This window comes from Myotis daubentonii, chromosome 9 (genome assembly GCF_963259705.1).
Source record: "Myotis daubentonii chromosome 9, mMyoDau2.1, whole genome shotgun sequence".
NCBI lineage: Eukaryota > Metazoa > Chordata > Mammalia > Chiroptera > Vespertilionidae > Myotis > Myotis daubentonii.
In genome coordinates, this window is record NC_081848.1 from 76,124,134 (window position 1) to 76,142,247 (window position 18,114).

The window sequence follows — 18,114 nt, forward strand, 5'->3', positions numbered from 1 at the left end:
CTGGAAGAAGTAACAGACCCAACATGACATCATGTAAGAAGCAGCCCGGCCTTTGTCATATTCAAAAGCTCTCCCACAAGCCATTAGGCCTAAAGACCTTATCGAAGTTGTTCCTTTAGTCTAAGGTACTATACTTCTCTGGCTGAGCTCCTAGGGTTAAAAATCAGTAGATGTTACATGACACAAGTAGCCTATAGGATCCCCATAAACCACCGGAGCAGAAATGGGTTTTGTGTAAGCCAGGTGTAATCTTAGAAGCTGATGGGATGAGGTGGATGGTTAAGTTTTACCAGGGGGAAAAAGAAATGATAATCTTTCACGGGTCAGGACTGGGATATAAATACAGGGTGCTGACGGGAGCAGTGAACATTAGTACAGACACATTCTGCCTTCCTCCTAGTTTTTCCTGAAGCCGCCTCTGCGGTCACCCTCCGATGACATAATCCTACCACTTCACACCTGTTCCATCCATCTGGGGAAGAACCTGTTTACGGCTCAGTCTCAACATAAATCAGATGTCATAAGTTTATGTATGACACTTGGAAAGCGATGGTTCTCCTTTGGCCCGATTGCTGGGCCCAGCCAGAGCAGGCAATCCACACGGTCAGAGGGCACCGCAAGGATGTTTCCTTTATGACTGAGTGAGGCCCAGTCACTCTCTCGGGCTATGTGTTGAGGTCCAGCTGTCAGCACTCTCCTAGGCTCCCTGCTGTCAGACTCTCAACCCTAGCTTTCCGACTGAGAGGAGCAGGAAGAACACAGAGAAACCAAGGTTTGAATCCAGTCCTTCCACTTAATAAGTTCCACCTGGGGGAACAAAACTTACTCCACTGGGCCTCCGTTTCCTCACTTATGCCTTCATTCCTCCACGGGGCCTCAGTAAATCAGAGTCCACGATTCCCAGGTTCTTTATGAACATAAAAGTATATGGCACATGGCAAAAGCGCCTGAAGCGACCGGTTTTCACACGAAAAGGTGTGAAACACAGCCTGCCTATTCCAGACTTAATGCATGCAGTATTGTTCTCTGCTTCCTTCCTGGACTAGGTGACTTCCCAGGCGCTCACATTCTGAGTCCCAATCAGAATTAAACTTTACACAGGATAATAAGTGTATCAAATGGCTCTTCTACACCAGCATGAGAAATTAATAAAAAGTGTACAGACCTTTTGCTTTCCCCACCCACTCACTACTGACAACATCCCACTGCAGTTTTCACTCAATTCAGCACAGAGGGGTAGGAGGGAGGGAACGACAACAAAATAAATATTTTATCGGGAAAAAGATGAGAAAATTCTTTTAACTTTTAAATTTATTTTTAAATATATTTTTATTGATTTCAGAGAGAGGAAAGGAGGGAGAAAGATAGACATATCAATGATGAGAAAGAATCATTGATTGGCTGCCTCCTACGCACCCCCTGGTGGGGATCGAGCCTGCAACCCAGGCATGCACCCTGACTGGGAATTGAACCGTTCATAGGTCAATGCTCAACCACTGACCCAAGCCAGCTGGGGAGTTGTTTTTTGTTTGTTTGTTTTTTTTAAATACATTTGCTGTGAGACAAGAAAGCCCCTACTAAAGATGATAAGTCTATTATAGAAGTTTAAGAAAAGCCTATGGAACTACTCGTTTTACGTTCAGCTGGAAAGAGAAAGCTCATTTCCTTCCCAAACTGCTTCTCCAGTCTCTAAGGCCTCCCCCAGCCCGACTTTGTTGAGATGTCATTGACATATAACACTGTGTAAGTTTAAGGTGTACAGTACAATGATTTGAGACACTTATTGTGAAATGTCTTCCATGACAAAGTTTCTTACGTCACATCTTCACCTCCCATATTCACTGGGCTGTTATGCTCTAGGTCTGATTTCGGGCAGTGCTCTGAGCCCGGTGGGGGAGGGACCTGGACAGCAGACCCTATGCTCGTCTTGCCCACTGAAGAGGACGGAAGGACCAGGCTTTAAAAAGGGGGTGCGATGCACAGTGCAGCCTCACAACCAAGGAACACTGGTCCATGTGCAACGCAGGATGGTCACCCACTCAGCTCTGACTTGCTGTGATTGGCCGGCATGGTCACGGCATGGCTGTAAAGGGCACTCTCCCAAGGGATCAACACCAGACTCTCAAGTTAGGCCCAGCCCAGAGCTGTGAAGGCTGTCTAGAGGGGAGGGAGGGGCGAGGGGGGAAGGGGGAGTGGCCTGAGCCCACGAATCTGACATAACTGCATACCAGAGGCTTTCTTCTCTCCCTCATTCCAACTCCACTCTGGTAAAGAACAGTAATGGCATTGAAATCCACAGATAATCCTTAAAGCTCTGTGGCAGCTCCAGACCTAAACTCCCCCTTTACAACTGTCAGTTTTAACAGCTGCTAACAAGTCACAACAAGAACCTTTCTTGCTCCAGCCTCGAGTATCAATATCCTTTCTCTTTCTCGACCCAAATCGTAACTAGCTTCAGGTCTACGACTTCCATACAGGCTGACCACTGGTCTCTCACCTGTCAGGTCAGAGTCCGGTCCTCCTGGTAGGGCCGAGGGGCACTGAGAGGCCACTGTTTGTGGGAGTGGTGGGCATGTAGGCCCTGAGGGCTGGGGACCAGGTGAGAGCTGGAAGCAGCCTAATGAACACACAGGTGTGAACAGTTGCCAGGGAGGCGAGGCTGGAGTCCGAGCTGGTGGAGAGGTGCAGAGTGGCGGCCTTGAGCGGTGAGCCGTCTCCACAAACGGGACAGCTCATTGAGAAGGCCGGACTTCAGAAGGTCCAGGAGGCCAGGAGGTGGGGTGCAAGGTGAGCAGGAATAACGAGTTCGGGCTGGAGACTGAACAGTGGTGGGCTTTGGAGGCCTCCTTAGGAAGGCCTGTCTGTGTGGTTTGCGGCAAAGGCCCATCATGTTCGAGAGAGTCACACAAGGTTGAGCATGAAGCACTGTGTGAAATCCGTTCCCCTGGCACGGATCACCAGCCACCAAGGTGTCTCCTGTGGTGCTGTTAACCCAGGTGCTGCTCCTGAGCATGGGTTGTGACCTCTCACAACCCTGATTAGCAGCCATGTGTCTAAGATTTGTGAGATAAAGGCATAAGGGATCAGCACCCTCACCCCCATTTCTTGCACCTGTCACCTTCCCCTGATGAAGGCAGTTACAGGTTTAAAAAGAGTGGGGGGCATTTCAGGCCCCCAGGTGGCAGACCCTGGAGTAATGGATGTTGGCCCTAGTGCAGGTAGGATGCTCCCATGGGGTTCCATGTCTCTTGGGTGTAGCAGAGGCACCGCTGGAATATAGCTGTCCTCGGTTCATTACCTTTATTTTTGTTTTGTTTTGCTTTACTTTGGGTTGGTGTTGCTTAAGAATGTTGGAGTTTGCTGATATCATAATCCCTGCCTATCATACTTCCAGGCACACAGGACAGAGGATGTGAAGGCGATGTTTGGAGCTACTCCTCCAGCTGCCTGCCAGCTGCTCAGGAACCCATCACCTCATCACCTTGCTTTGCTGACACAGACCTGACTCCTCCTCCAGGGCCCCCTGCCTTCCCAGAGGTCAGTCACAAGTTCACATCCAGCAACAAGCAGCGATACAAATGGAGTGCCTGCTGGGAATATCTTTCTAGTGTCAAACAGCCATTAAAAGCACTTAAGGAAATCACAAAAGGGAGGTGAGAGAATACTTTGGGGAGAGTCACAGGATGGGGAGGGAGAAGAGAAAGCCTCAGCCCACCTCCTACCTTAGAGGGGAAAACAGGCTATAAAAAGCGAAGTTGATGCTAAAGAATGGACCTGCCTTGGGGCCCAAACAGTTCAGAGAGCCTGGAAAACTTGCTAACACAAACAGAGTAAAAGAACATTTTAAGGAATTATGCATTTTATTATTTTTTAATTTTTATTGAATTTATTGAGGTGACATGGTTAATCAAATTATATATTGGTGTCAGGTGTACAATTCTGTATATTGTATTGTGTGTTCACCACCCCAAGTCGTCTCCTTCATCACTGTTTATCCCCCCTTTACCCTCATCTACTTCCCCTCTACCCCCTCCCCCTGCTCCCTCCTTCTGGTAATCACCATACAGCTGTCTGTGTCTATGAGGTTTCTCCTCTTTTTTTTTTTTTTTTTTGCTTAATCCCTTCACCTTTTCACCCAGCCGCCCTCTGGCAGCTGTATCTATAGCTGTATCTATGAATCTGTGCTATTTTGTTTGTTCATTTATTTTGTTCATTAAATTCCACGTATAAGTGAAATCATATGGTACTTGTCCTTCTCTGACTGGCTTATTTCACTTAGCATTACTTTCCAGGTCCATCCATGCTGTTGCAAAAGGTAAGATTTCCTTCTTTTTTATGGCTGAGGAGTATTCCATTGTGTAAATGTACCACAGCTTTTTTATCCACTCATCTACTGATGGGTACTTGGACTACTTTAAATAATGCTGCAATGAAGGTAGGGGTGCATATATTATTTTGAATTATGTTTTGGGTTTCTTCAGATAAATTCCTTGAGGTGGAATTGCTGTGTGTGTCATACCATTTTGAATTTTTGTGTGGTAACTCCATACTGCTTTTCACAGTGGCTGCACCAATCTGCATCCCCACCAAGCAATTGTGTTTTTAAAAATTTATTCAATGAGCATGTATTACCGTCGGTACTTATACTCTCTCATCCAATTTGCACTGCATGTCTGTGAAGAAGACATGAATCCTCGTTTAGAAGTGGAAACTAAGGTTCAGAGAGGTCAGTTATTGCCCACATTTGGGGCTCAGGTATGTCCAACTGCAAAGCCAATGTTCTTCCTCCAGAAAGAGTGTGGAGTGGGCTGTGAATCCTTGCCATCTGCTTCATTCTGACCTACGGGTCGGTGGCTTGTATTCCTGGGTTAAGTAGGTACAAGTGGGGTGTCTGTAGGGCACAGTGGCCTTTCCTGTCCACCTGATTAAAGGAAGAGTAACCTGTCTATCTTAAGTGGGCTGATGGACTCTTTCTTCAGTCTTCTAGCCGTCAATAACCATCTAAAAGGAAGTACTGGGAACGGAGATAAGTAGACCATGTAACCTTGGGAAAGTCACTTTCCTCTCTGAGTTTTAGTAACCTCATCTGTCAAACGGGTCCAATAAAACCTATGTAACAGAGTAGTTGTGACACTAAAAAGATATCTTATTAAGGCCTTAATATTGTATTTGGCACAATGCACATATGTTATAAATGATAGCTATCATTGCAATTTCTGTTTTACCTCACAGAAACAGAATACATAGAGTTGGAAAATACATAGAGTTGAAAATAATTGTTTAAGTCAGAAGTTTGTTTCATGGCTAAGAATGACTACAACAACAGAAGGGCAGTGGAAGCACAGGCAGGAAAGAGAGCTACATTCTCCCAGCTGGTCCCTTCTCTTGCTGTTCCGTCATCTTAGACTGAAGCACAGCTGTTTAGAGACTCGGAACTCATACTACAGATACATATGGTAGGAACCTTGAGCATTTTAAAAGTCAAAGACACTGTGTAGGAGGAATTAATGCAAATGGCTTTGCTGCTTGTTATATGGTCCCCTGAAGGCGCGTTTGTTAGAGGAACTCTCTCACGGTGGGCAGCTCCTCGGGAGGGCAGTTTGGGCTGGTTCCCAGGCTTGCCCACCAGCTTAATTGAGCATATAGCAGTGAACAGGAGAATCAGGCCGATCCTGGGGCCTTGTCCTGGCTACTCATTCTGACTCCAACAGGGGCACAGAGACCTAGAGGTTCTGACTCAAAGCTGCTCTGTGGTAGCTGCACCCCCTGCTCTCTTTCCACAGTACCCACAGCCCATGCTGCAGGGGGGCAGCGTCTATCTCCACCCTCAGTTCTGCATCCTTTTCAGAAAGGCTTTTTGTGCTGAAGCAAGACTAACCCTGCCCCAGGGAGAGAGTAAAATGTGCTTCCAATCACGGGCCCTGGGGGAAGGGGTGAGCAGTGGGGCAGACTGCCCAGGCATGCAGAGGGCTGTTTTCTTTTAGCAAACACAGCAAGCATTATTGCCATTTGAATTTGTAATAAAAGAGAATAGGAGGCTCAGAGATTCCACTCGGAGTTAGATTCATTTGTGTTTTAACTAATCCCCCAAACAGTGTTTTTGGTTCGACATAATTTCCTGTAAGATAGTAAACTTTGCAGTACAGGACAAGTGTTAGTAGAGTTTTGGCATGAAGGAAGCAAAGAACAGTAACTTCTTTAAGGTTATTGCATTGGTCTTACCGGGGCTTGTATTTCTAGATAGATCTGGAAAACTAGTTCTTTCAAGTCTGTTGTTCAGGTATTGACAGCAGAGTCAGGGATGCACTGTTTAACAGTTAAGGCTCTGGAGACCCAGAGGGGAAAGCACTCTACCAAGCAGAAAAGGACGGATATTAAAATTCCTCAGCTAGTTTTTCATTGTAGGTTTTTCAACAGTAAAAAAGCTGTTGAGATTTAAGATCACTTAGAGCTATAGAGAGAAATGTTCTCTTCCAAGCCAAATTTTAGAAAGGCTCTTTTCCTTTTTTGTTAAACAAACAACACATTTCCAGACTCACTGATATATGTGCACGTGGCATATGTATATATGCACACATACATATGCACACTAACACACACACACACACACACACACACACACACTCACACACACACTCACACAAAGACACACCCTTTCTAACTTCGGTTTGCAGCCTCTATTCCTCCTTTGATTTGCCTTGTAATTCCTGAGTCAGTAATCCTAATCCATGTAGCCCACTTTTATTAAGGGGCAACTCCTACATATTTAAAAGATTTAGCTGAAATAGGTGTGGCATAAAAATGTAGAATTTTTATAGAAATTTAGTAGGATACTCTTGTATTCTATAAACCACCACATCGCTTCCTTTTTAATTTCCAGAAGCCTTGAATGAGGAATCATAATATTGGTTCTTATGGGTTATTTTCCAGGTACCCTTTCACCTCTGAGATCCCAAGCCTTGAAAAGGATATGTTTGGCATAGATATACCTAAGAAGCTATCTCCTGGAGAATCCCTTATAGATAGACAGGCTAGATGTCTAGAGCATTATGGCCCACATATTGTTTCAAACATGGGGGAGGCAGTTTCTTGGAGAGCTGAGTACAAAGGATCTAATTCCCCCACAACCTGACTTTGATAATCATCCCTCTACTTCACAGACAGACCCTCACCATAAATACCAGTTCACATCATTAATCTCAAACTGAGCACATTCTGCTCCCCAGTGGGCCTCTGTCTGACTATTCACCTTTGACCCCAAAAAGGCTACGCCAGTGTGTGGCTGACTGACAGGGAGATTACTGGCACCAAACACATCAGCAGCCTTGCTGGCTGTGCACATGAACACAAGATCATCTTGGGGTACCCCAAAGCCAGTCTCTCAGTCAGCAAGGCTTTTCCTCTCCCCTCTCTAATGAAATCTGACTTTAATCTGTGCTCATTACCTCAGCCTACACACCCATTCACAAAGAAACCTGCTTGCACAAGTTTGCTGCTATGCACAGCAGATTACCTCCACTGTGCCCTTCCAGGAAAGGGCCACCTCTCACTTCAGCAGGCACAAACTTCATTCTGACCAAGCATTCTCTTTGCTGTATAAATGCAAAAACATATGCACACACACAGGGTGTCCCTCATTTCCTCTGGAGTAATGAGAGCCTGGGCAATACTTTAAGTATTCATTTTCCAACATAAATTAGAACAGAGTATCGCAAATACCAGTGACATCTGCATGGATCCAGAATGTATTCATTATGGTCAGTGCTATTACAATGAAAGGAAATATATTCTAATGGCAGGACATTTGAAATAATGTGTTGCTGGATTCTGTATCCATAAAAGCCATAATGAAGAAACAGGAGCATGTCAAATAAATTAAAAGGAGTAACAGGGACACCGGGTAGCTTCAAGGGCTCTAGGCAATGTCAGTGAGAAGGTACATTCACTGATGGAGCAACAGAGAGAAAGTTAGGATGGTCTGGAGATAGAAGAGGCAAGAAGAGCATTAGGCTGGCGTTCTGGAGAACTGAGGTTTGAATCCTGGCTCTGCTATGTGCTAGCTTTGTGATCCGGGGCAAGTTTTATGTCAGTATCTCCTGCCACCTCACATTGGTCATCTGTAATACCAGGGCAGTCTACCTTGCAGGACTGTGCAAGGAGGAAATGAGAGAACATATGGAAAGTGCGTGTCAGAGTCTGATGTATAATAAGCCTACTATGAACACTGGCTTCATTTTATTTTATTTTTTATCTTCTACTCAGCCATTTCATATAGGAGGGGGATACAAATAAGTCCTTCTGAGATCATGGCACTTTTAATCTACCCCATAAGCATAACCACTAAAATCTATTATTAGGAGAAAATGTGGTAGTCAAACCGGAAATTAAACGTTCGCTTTTGTTTTCCTATTTGTTATCACTAAATAAAGGTACAGCTCTGGGATTTTAGGCATCATTGAGATCTCCAAATCTCAGTTTCTTCTTTATAAAGTAGAGCTAATAATACCTGCTCTTCCTACTCAGGAGCTTGTTATGAGAGCCAAGTGAGATAAAATGTGTTTGGCAGATATTATTGGTTGGCTGACTTAGTCATTCCCAAGTAGAAGAGTTATTTGCAAACAAAGCTAATACTGCAGTTGGGGGGGGGGGGGGGGCGGGGGAGGGGGGAGGGTGTAGCCCAGTTCAAGACCATGAAGCAGAAGGATAAGTCTTCTGGTTTAGGAGAGTTGTTCATTGGCAAAGTGTCTACTTTTCTGATTAACAGAGATGTGCCCCTTCTTCTGACCTCTTTTTTATTCCTGAAAATGCATATGATATCCAAGGCTGCAGCCCTTTTTACATCATAAGGAAGCAAGCATGAAGGAAAAGCTCACGGAGTCTCAGAGCATGAGGCAGTACTGACATTAGCCACTGAACCTCAGCCAGCACTCAGTCACCTCCCTCCAAATTTACTGCTTGAAACAAATAAACCTTCCTTTGTTTAAGCTACTGATACCAGAGTTTTCTCCTCCTCAAAGCTGAACACAATTCTGATACGATGCATAAGTACTCTGAAGAATTAAAAGCCCTATATCTAAGTACATAATCATTTTTCTGCCAAGATGATCATTCCCTTGGACCTCTCTGGCTAATTTATGTATGCCCTGTAAACAGATTTAGTAATATCTCCTCTAGGAAGCTTTCCAAGACCCTGGGCCCAGCTGGACTGGCATTTCCCCCACCCTTAGGCCATCTAAGATACTCCATAAACCCTCTATCAGTACATGTTATCCTGTTTTCTAATTATTCATTTACTTGTCTCTTTGCCCTACCAGTTAGTTAAAATGTCTCAACAACAATGATCCCTATTTTAGCCATTTAAATTTTTTTCTAGCACCTGGCATATACCTGGCACACAGTAGATAGATAACTCATTAAGTCTTTGTTGAAATACTGAATAAACCAACAAAAGAATGATCTGAAAGGACGAGAAATAAAGGATAAACAGCCTGGGGTGCCTTATTAGCCATTCATATTTTGAAACACTGCAAATAGCTTTCTAATTCCTGTTACTGCTTTTAGGAACTCTGGGTTGGGAAGCGTAGGTCTAGGCAGTGATTTTTTTTATTGTTTTAAAAGTTATTCCACTTGACCCTTGTTTGAGTTCATGACATTCCTCTACTGGTACTCCCTACATTATTTTTATGCTGTGTATTTAATCCATACTTATCTACACAAATATTATTTTCTTCTTTGTTGTTTTAGAATTTATCCCTTGTAATAACCAAGACATCCTGGGAATAATCCCATTTGGCACCAAAACAAATATTCACGTTCCCCAGCGGCTCCCTTCCCAGGTGTTTGAGCAATGTCCATGTGACAGGGGCTTCTGGGAATTTCTTGCTCACTCTGTCCTGTCTGGGTCCTTACCATCCCTGAATGCAGTGTGCAGCTGCCAGGGGTGGGCCTATAATATGTGGCTCTCTGTGTCCCCTCTCTTTCTAAAGCCAGCTTGTCTCTGTGACTTGTATAGATCACAGCCTTCTTAAAGTATGATAACTAGTCCCTCTGCCAGAAAAATAATGTCAAATACTGCAGCATTATCATTCAGAAATCAGAAACATGCCCCACTGTTATGAGCATGTTTTTAAAAAAGTCCACAAGGTGAAGTGGTTTCCTTGACAGTCGCCAGTGTCAAGCCTCAGGTCTGAACTCTCCGTTCCCCCTGCCTGCAATGCTCCCCTCGCCCATTTTTGCCTGGCTGGCTTCTTTGTTCTGCCAGGTTTCAGTTCAAAAGTGACCTCCATAAGCCATCTCTGAACACCTTATCTATAGTACCTTCTTCTCCCCAGTCCCTTCCTGTCAAATCACCCTGTTTCATTTCCATCCTAACACTGCTAATCTGAGATTATTTTGTTTATTTAGTGTTTTTTTCCCCCTTCAATCTCTTCCCACAAGAATTAACTTCCACCAGAGAAAGGATCTCATCTCTTGTTCCTCAGCAACAAGAGCCGTGCCTGGCATACTGTAGGTGCTCAATAAACATTTGTTGACAATGAGTAAGAAGAAAGCGGGCAGTGTGTGTTCACTCAGCACTTGGCTGGCCTTTACAGAATTTCCTTTGGGGAGTGGGGCTAAGGATGGGGTTGATGTCCACCATGAAAGCTCAGGGGTGTGAGGTTGATTGGGAGGCTACCTGGAGTTATAAAAAGAGCCAGAGTCCTGGTCCTGTCACTTACAAGATGTACACGAATTGGCACATATCCCTTAATCTCTTTGCGCTTCAGTTTTGTCATCTGTGTAGTAAACTGTTTCAGAGGATTGGTGCCACAATTGAATGAGGCAGTGATGGCAGAAAGTAAATAAATTAGTTCCCCTCTGCCTGTCCCGTAAGGCTGTAAAAAGAGGAAGAGGCCCAGAAGCCCTGGGAAAATGCCTTTTCCCATTCAGGCAGTCACCTTAGCAACTGCAGTGATTTCTCGCAGAGAAATCTCAACCTGCTGTACCAGGGAGTCTAGCTCACAGGCCAGTTTTGAAATCCTGAGTCATTCGCAAGGCCCTGAGCAAGAGTCTAGCTCGCAAGACTATTAGAGATTTATTCCTCGCTCCCCAGTCTTATATGAATTATATTGAACTCGGGCTGTTTTCCACAGTGGTAAACTCGTACATCTGCTTTAAAGCACTTTGGGTGCTGATTCTGCCCCATCATGTGCTTCTTCTCGTTTCATCAAAATTAGAGCATTCGAAACCATCAAAAGCCTTCGTCCTACGGCCTGATAGAGACCCTTTTGGTGCCATCATCCCTGACTGCTATTTACCTGTTTGAACAAAATTAATTCCTTACACTCAACTCATTCTATCTATTCATTTGCTCATTCAATAAGCATCAAGTGAGTGCCAACTGCATACATGTCCAGCCCTAGTAATAAGAGTCACCATATACTAGCAATTATTACATGTTAAACACCATGCTTGACTTATGAGCCTCAGGCCATTCATACCCCACAGGCACTATGATTATCCCATTTTTAGATAAGAAAATTGAAGTTGAAGAGTTTAGGCAAATCGCCTAGGTGGGTAATAAAAGGAGGGTCAGCACTCTAACCTAGGGTTTCTGCGACACCAAGCCCCATTCTGTTCATCACTGTACTCTAGTAAGTAGGTTTTGAACATGCACTTGGTACTTATCAAGGTGCTGGATATGTTGGAGAAGGAGAAGATAAAAGTTATGTTTTGAACAAAAGCAGGTATGAGAGCAAAGGCACAGGATGTAGAATAAGAAGGATGTACTTTAACTCCTGACTCTTGCTACTACTAGTTCTAGCTGGGCACCCCTGGATAAGTCACTTACTCAGTTTCCTCATCAGTGTAGGATAGAGATAGCAAACCACTTCTTAGGTTTGTTAGAATAAAGAAGTAAGATGTCTGTGGGCAACCTGTAAATTGTAAAGGTACTGAATCAAGGTCAATTTTCTTGCTTCCTTGGTTATTTCTGGTAAATATTTGTTTAAATGACTTAACTGTGAACCTCAGGTTATAAGTACTATTATACCCTAACAAGTACCATTATAAAAAGACTTGTGACCTTATATCATCTCATCCTATGTCACTTGTTTAGTGTTTTACACTTCTGAAGAGTGTAGGGCATCACATATTTATTTGCATTTCTTACATACTGTCATTCACATTTGTTCTCTCACTTGACCCTTCATACAGGCAGAGTGGGTGCTATTGCTCCTAGGAGACTGAGGAGAAAACTGAGGGACAGAGCGGCTCTATTGAAGGCCTGAATCACAGATCTACTCAAAGTCTTTATTAACCATTGAATTTATGAACTGTGGGAGGTGGGAAAATAAGCAGCATTTGCAAACTTATTAGACCATGGAACCCTGGAAGAGTAGATCAACAACTCACATAATCACATAATTAGTGTTCAGTCTAATATACTTGGGTAGCCCTGCATTGGGGGATATCCATTCATAACTGCACATGACATGCATCCATTCAGTAGGCTGCTGAGTCTTTAAGCATGCAGAGAGTCCAGCCGACACAGAACAGGTGTATGCCCTGAAATGTGGAGGACAGACCAATCGCTGCATAGTAAGCACCATGCAAACAAAGACTGTGTCTCGTTTTGATTTCTACTATAGCTCCAACATCTAGCACTGCTTGGCACACAGTAGACACATGTTAGAATCCTATATAATAAAAGCCTAATCTGCTAAGTGTCCAGTCGTCGAGTTGGCCATTCAACCAATCAAAGCATAATATGCTAATGATATGCTAAAGCTGCTCAACTGCTCACTATGATGTGCACTGACCACCAGAGGGCAGACAGTTGACCAGTTGACCAGTTGCTATGACGTGCACTGACCACAAGGGGAGACGCTCCAACTGTTAGGTTAGCTTGCTGTTGGGATCTGGCCGATTGGGACTGAGTAAGATGGGCTGGACATGTCCTGAAGCCCTCCCGTGGTCTCTCCCCAACTGGCCAACTTCCCATGCCCTCCCCAGCCCTGATTGTGCACCGGTGGGGTCCCTTGGCCTGGCCTGCGCCTTCTTGCAATCCAGGACCACTCAAGGGATGTTGGAGACCCTGTTTTGGCCCAATCCTGCAGGCCAGGCCAAGGGATCCCACTGGTGCACAAATTTGTGCACCGGGCTTCTAGTTTGTTAAATAAGTGAATAGGGAATGAAAGTTGTAGAAATGACAGGTTCCATTGCTTTCAGAATGAGAGGCCACACAGTTTTTTTGTCATCAGTGATTTCAGTTTATCTAGACTTCTAGACAGTTCTTAATTTATTTTCTCAGAACAAGAGACAGAGAATTGTTCCAATGGCCTTTTGCATTCTGACTGCAGAGGAAGGTTGCCCTGCTCTTTGTTGATGAATAGCACATTAATGAGATCTCCTTGAAACAGTCCCACCTCTATTATGCAGGCAAAATTACATTTTCCAGCATAATTATTGTGTCAGCTGAGCTCCCAAATTTTGATATTAATTGGTTCACTTGCAAAGGCAACATCAACATATTAGTTTGTCAAACCTCTGGAAAACTGAGGGGAAACTCAGAGTTTTAAGCAATGATTATCAACCTATGCTTCTCTTTTATTCCATCTTCTGTTTATTTCCTACCAGCCAGGACTGGGCAAGTTTTATTTCCTATAATAGTTCTTAAGAGAGGAACTAATGGGTTTCTTTAAAATGTGTTGTTGTTGTTCTTACTTTTTTTTATCATCATTTATTCCCTCTATCCCCTCTTTCACCTTCACCTTCCCCTCTCACGCCCCCCCCCCCCCCCGTAACCACACTGTTGTCCATGTCTATAAGTTCTCTTGTTTTTTTCCTTTTTTGCTCAATCTCTCCACCTACATACCACTTACACTCCTCAATCCTTACTTCAGACTCTGGAATATAAGCTCTTTGAGAGCCTGGACCTTGAATGTTTTGTTGAAAACTGTATTCCCAGCACCAAAGGCAATGCCTGGAACAAAGTAGCACTGAATAACTGCTGTTTCTCCTCCAACTGAGATTCACTGTTTTAAAGTAAAATCTCTTTCACTTTCCCCCCACCATCTATTTCTCTCTTTCTTGCTCTCTCTCTCACATATGTGCGCGCGCGCGCACACACACACACACACACACGTCTTGCTATATACACTATGGCATTTTCCCCACGAAAAAATACATGAACCATGGAAGTTTGGTTAAAATGTGTCATTAGAGGAATTTTGGACAGTCTCTTTGTGTTGTGTAATTGTCACCACGCTTTCCTTCCCTGTGCCACAGATTCACCTGATCAGGGTTTGGGACACAGGGCTAATCCCTGAGCTGTGAGTCTGATGAATCACAAAAGCATGATAGAATATTCTCCAACATTGTTCATTCAATAATTTTTATTTTGTGGCTGACCTTATTCTACTAGAAAAAATATTTTTCTTTTTTATTGTAAAAGCTGTTTATAGCTACTTAAGTCTGATTTTGTTCTAGATTGGAACCATGACTTCCCTATCGAGTAGTATAGGTTCTGTTTTATAAACACAAATCAATAGGATAATATGATTTAGTACACTGACTTACTAGCTCTGTAACCTTGGGCAAGGTACTGAACATATCAGATAAAGTCTGATACGAGATTAATAATAGCACCTTCCTCCTGGGTTGTCACAAGGATTAAATGAGAGATAATTCATGTGGAATGCTTAGCTTCTTTTCATTATTATAACCTCTGAGAGTTATAATGATAGACTAACAGCCATGATGACCAAGTATCTAAACAAATTCATCACCTCTACAAGTCATTTCTTTTTCTTTTTGGGGGTCAGGGGAGGGGGGAGAGAGAAACATTGATGTGATAGAGACACATTGGCTGGCTGCCTCCCACATGTGCTGCAGTCTGGGGGAGGGGAGCAACCTGTAACCCAGATAGGTGCCTTTGACCATAATCAAACTGGTGACCCTTCAGTGTGCAGACTGATGCTCCAACCACTAGCCACACCACCCAGGGGGGCTACAAGTCATCTTTTTATTTTCTTTCTAAGAAGCCACTCTCCCCAACTCCATTCACGGAAGTGGAAATTCACAACAGGCATGCTTTGTGGGTCCTGTTTTATCCCTAAGCATGACTTTGTCCTGAAGAGTGCAGATAGCATTTCTGGATTGCTTTTGGCTGGGTGATGTCATTGAGGGTCGTCATTCATCTGACCCCCTGCATTTCTTTGTACAGTCTCTGTAACACTCCTTTCCTCATTTCGTTCTGTAAAGAGTCTTGGCTGGCTGGGGACTTGACCCTTCATTTTAGTTTGTCAAAAATCCCTAAGCAGAGGGGATGAGCCCTCAATTCTAGAGGCATACTGGGCTGCAGCATCTATGCCTGGCCTTTTCATCTAAGCAGCTTGCTGGTAATTGCTAAGTTTTCCCTTCTGAAACAATCATCCCCCCCATTTCTCTCCCCACTCCCATCCTAACCCCACTCCGTTAATTATCAGTTCTGGAATTAAATGGCTTGCCTCTCCTGCCGTTGCCATGACAACAGTTGGCCTGCACCTGCCACTGGGTGAACAGTGTCTCTTTGAGAAGAAGCGATGGCAGTTGCTTGCTCCACAAAAGCCAGGGAGTAAACTAGTATTTACCTGTTTGGGGAGAGAAGTTCCTGTTCATTCCACCTTAGGTATTTTCCTGGCAAGCTCCCCCTCCTCTTGCTTCTCAGATAAACTGCCTGCTAGCATTCAACAAAGAAAATGAAAAATTTTCTCTGATAAAAATGCCAAATCCCTGTTGGCTTGTCACAATTCTATCCACTAACTTTACTTATTCCAGCCAAGAGGTTAGAAGATCTGAATCTTTTATCTCCTAAGAAAGGCAGTGTAGTACAGTATAGGAGTTGAAAACACAGAATTTTAAGCCTGATAGATCTAGGTTCTAATTCTGTTTGAGTCACTTTGTAACTGTGTGACCATGGCTTAATCACCTACACTCCTTTTTTTTAATGGTTTTAGAGAGGAAGGGTAAGTAAGAGAGAGATAGAAACATCAATGATGAGAGAGAATCACTGATTCGCTACCTCCTGCATGTCTCACACTAGGGGTTGATCCCGCAATCCGGGCATGTACCCCGAACAGGAATCAAACCCTGACCTCCTAGTTCATAGATCGATTCTCAACCACTGAGCCCCGCCGGCTGAGCAGCTTGGTCAGTTTTACCTGGTCCTTGTCTGAGGGATTAAACAGTGCACTGCCCCCAGAGCATCTAGACCAGGACGCAATTAGCAGGCAGGGGCAGCTGAGAAATGCTTCTCTCCCTACCTTCCCTGCGACTGTCAGCTCCTCCTTCTCCACACTGTTTTTCTCACGCTCAATCTCACTTTCCTTTAAATAGAATTGATGGAACCAGAGAGACATGTACTCACCAAGGAAACAGATGCTTTTCTGTTTTACAACCGCACTGCAACCTACAGGAACGACTGGCAGTGGTGCTAAGGAGTAGGGGAATGAGGCCTTTATGTGAGAAACTGGTTTTCTTCCCTGAAACCCCTGCTTGTGGATAAGAAGTATTTCTTTTATGAACCTATATCCACTCATACTTAGGCCCTGTGTCCAAACAACCACAAGTACATGAACGCTGGTGTTTGGGGAATACCTTCCCATTTAGGGTACTGCAGTTTTGTCTCAGCCTTTGGGCACCTTCCTAAAAAGTCTGAAGCTACCTCCTTGCAGTCATTGGCTAGAAACTTCATAACAACTTGAAAAAAAAGAAAGGAAAAATACACAACAACCAAAACAAAAACACACCAGCTTCTGCTCCCGGCATGTGTCGCAGATGCCTGATGTGGGTTTCTGGGTAAAGAGATGAATGCAGTCCTTGGAAGCCGTCGGGAAAATGGAATTATTGACCCCTTGCCTGCTCTCACTGGGAGGAAGTAAGAAGATGCTAGAGACCAGCAGGTTTATCCTAAAATAAAAAAGTCACCTCTAACAACAATTTCGCTGTGGCTGACGCAGGTCAGAGGGGCATAACCAATGACATCAAATTTACTTGTTCTGAAAACATAGACTGGAGTTTTGTGACTTCCTAAAATCTATTATGCTTAGTGCCAGGTCAAAACGGCTCGGGAGACAGACACGGAGGAAGGGAACAGGCTCCGGCCAGACTCATCAGCCCTGGGTCTAACTCAGGGACAAATGTGACATCAATTTGATTCTTTGAGTGGCTTTTAAAACGTCTATAGCCTTGTATCTATTTGGAAAATGTTGGTGTTTTAGCATTCCTTCTCTCCATTTATCTAGGAGGAACTAGGTAACGACCTTCCAAACTTGACTTTAAGTTAGAGGAAGGCAGGAGCTGTCAAAATAGGTATATGAATAAGATACAAATCAGACAAACAGCTCCCTTTTACAACTACTTTATCTCAGTTACTAGTTTTTCCATCTAAAAGAGGAAACCAAAAGGAGAATACTTTCAAGGCTTCATAGCATCTTTGTCCTTTAAGTATAATGGGATGTGCTATTTTGATGGGGAAACTTGGGCATAAAGGAAAGCAAACGACATACCCATAACAATTCATGAGATGTGCCTACGGGAACAAACCCATCCGATTCGGAAGTCTGTCCATTTCTTCTGAAGTCAGGACAACACTGAAGTCAAGAGGTGAAGCCTAATAGGAAGCGGTACCAGCTTCCTATTCATTTCAGTACGACGCACAAAGCCCTCTGGAGGTGGACTCACCCACTGTCCCACCTCATCTCCTGCCACGTCCACTCGTGCAATCCCTCACCTTCCCCACACAGCATGTTACTCTCACTCCGCTGAGCCTCTCACATGCTGGTCTCGCTGCCTGACTGGCCTTCCCACCTTTCCACCTAGAAAGGCCTACCCCTACCCATCCTTCAAAGTGCAGCACAAATGCTATCTTTTCTGGTTCTCTATTCTGAGTTAGTTATCCTACTCTATATACAACATATTTACTATAGAGAATCATTATAGTGCAGTGGGTAAGAGCCTGCATTCATGAGTCTGAAGGCCAGCTCTACCATTTTTTGGTGTATGATCTCGTATATGTATAGCTTCTCTATGACTGTTTTCAAATGAGAAATGAAGATAATGTATTAACCACTTGTTAAAACTGTTGTAAAAAAA

At 43.9% G+C, this 18,114-nt stretch overlaps 1 protein-coding gene and 1 non-coding gene across 2 annotated transcripts in view; both read right to left on the bottom strand.

Annotated features, from left to right (window-relative positions):
* The window catches only part of TRIM44 (tripartite motif containing 44), an 88,709-nt gene that overhangs the window by 16,882 nt on the left and 53,713 nt on the right, over window positions 1–18,114 (bottom strand). The gene's annotated exons all lie outside the window — the stretch shown is intronic.
* Window positions 8,249–8,384, bottom strand: LOC132242435 (small nucleolar RNA SNORA29). The gene has a single exon (XR_009454627.1). It is a non-coding gene; the product is annotated as a small nucleolar RNA SNORA29 (small nucleolar RNA).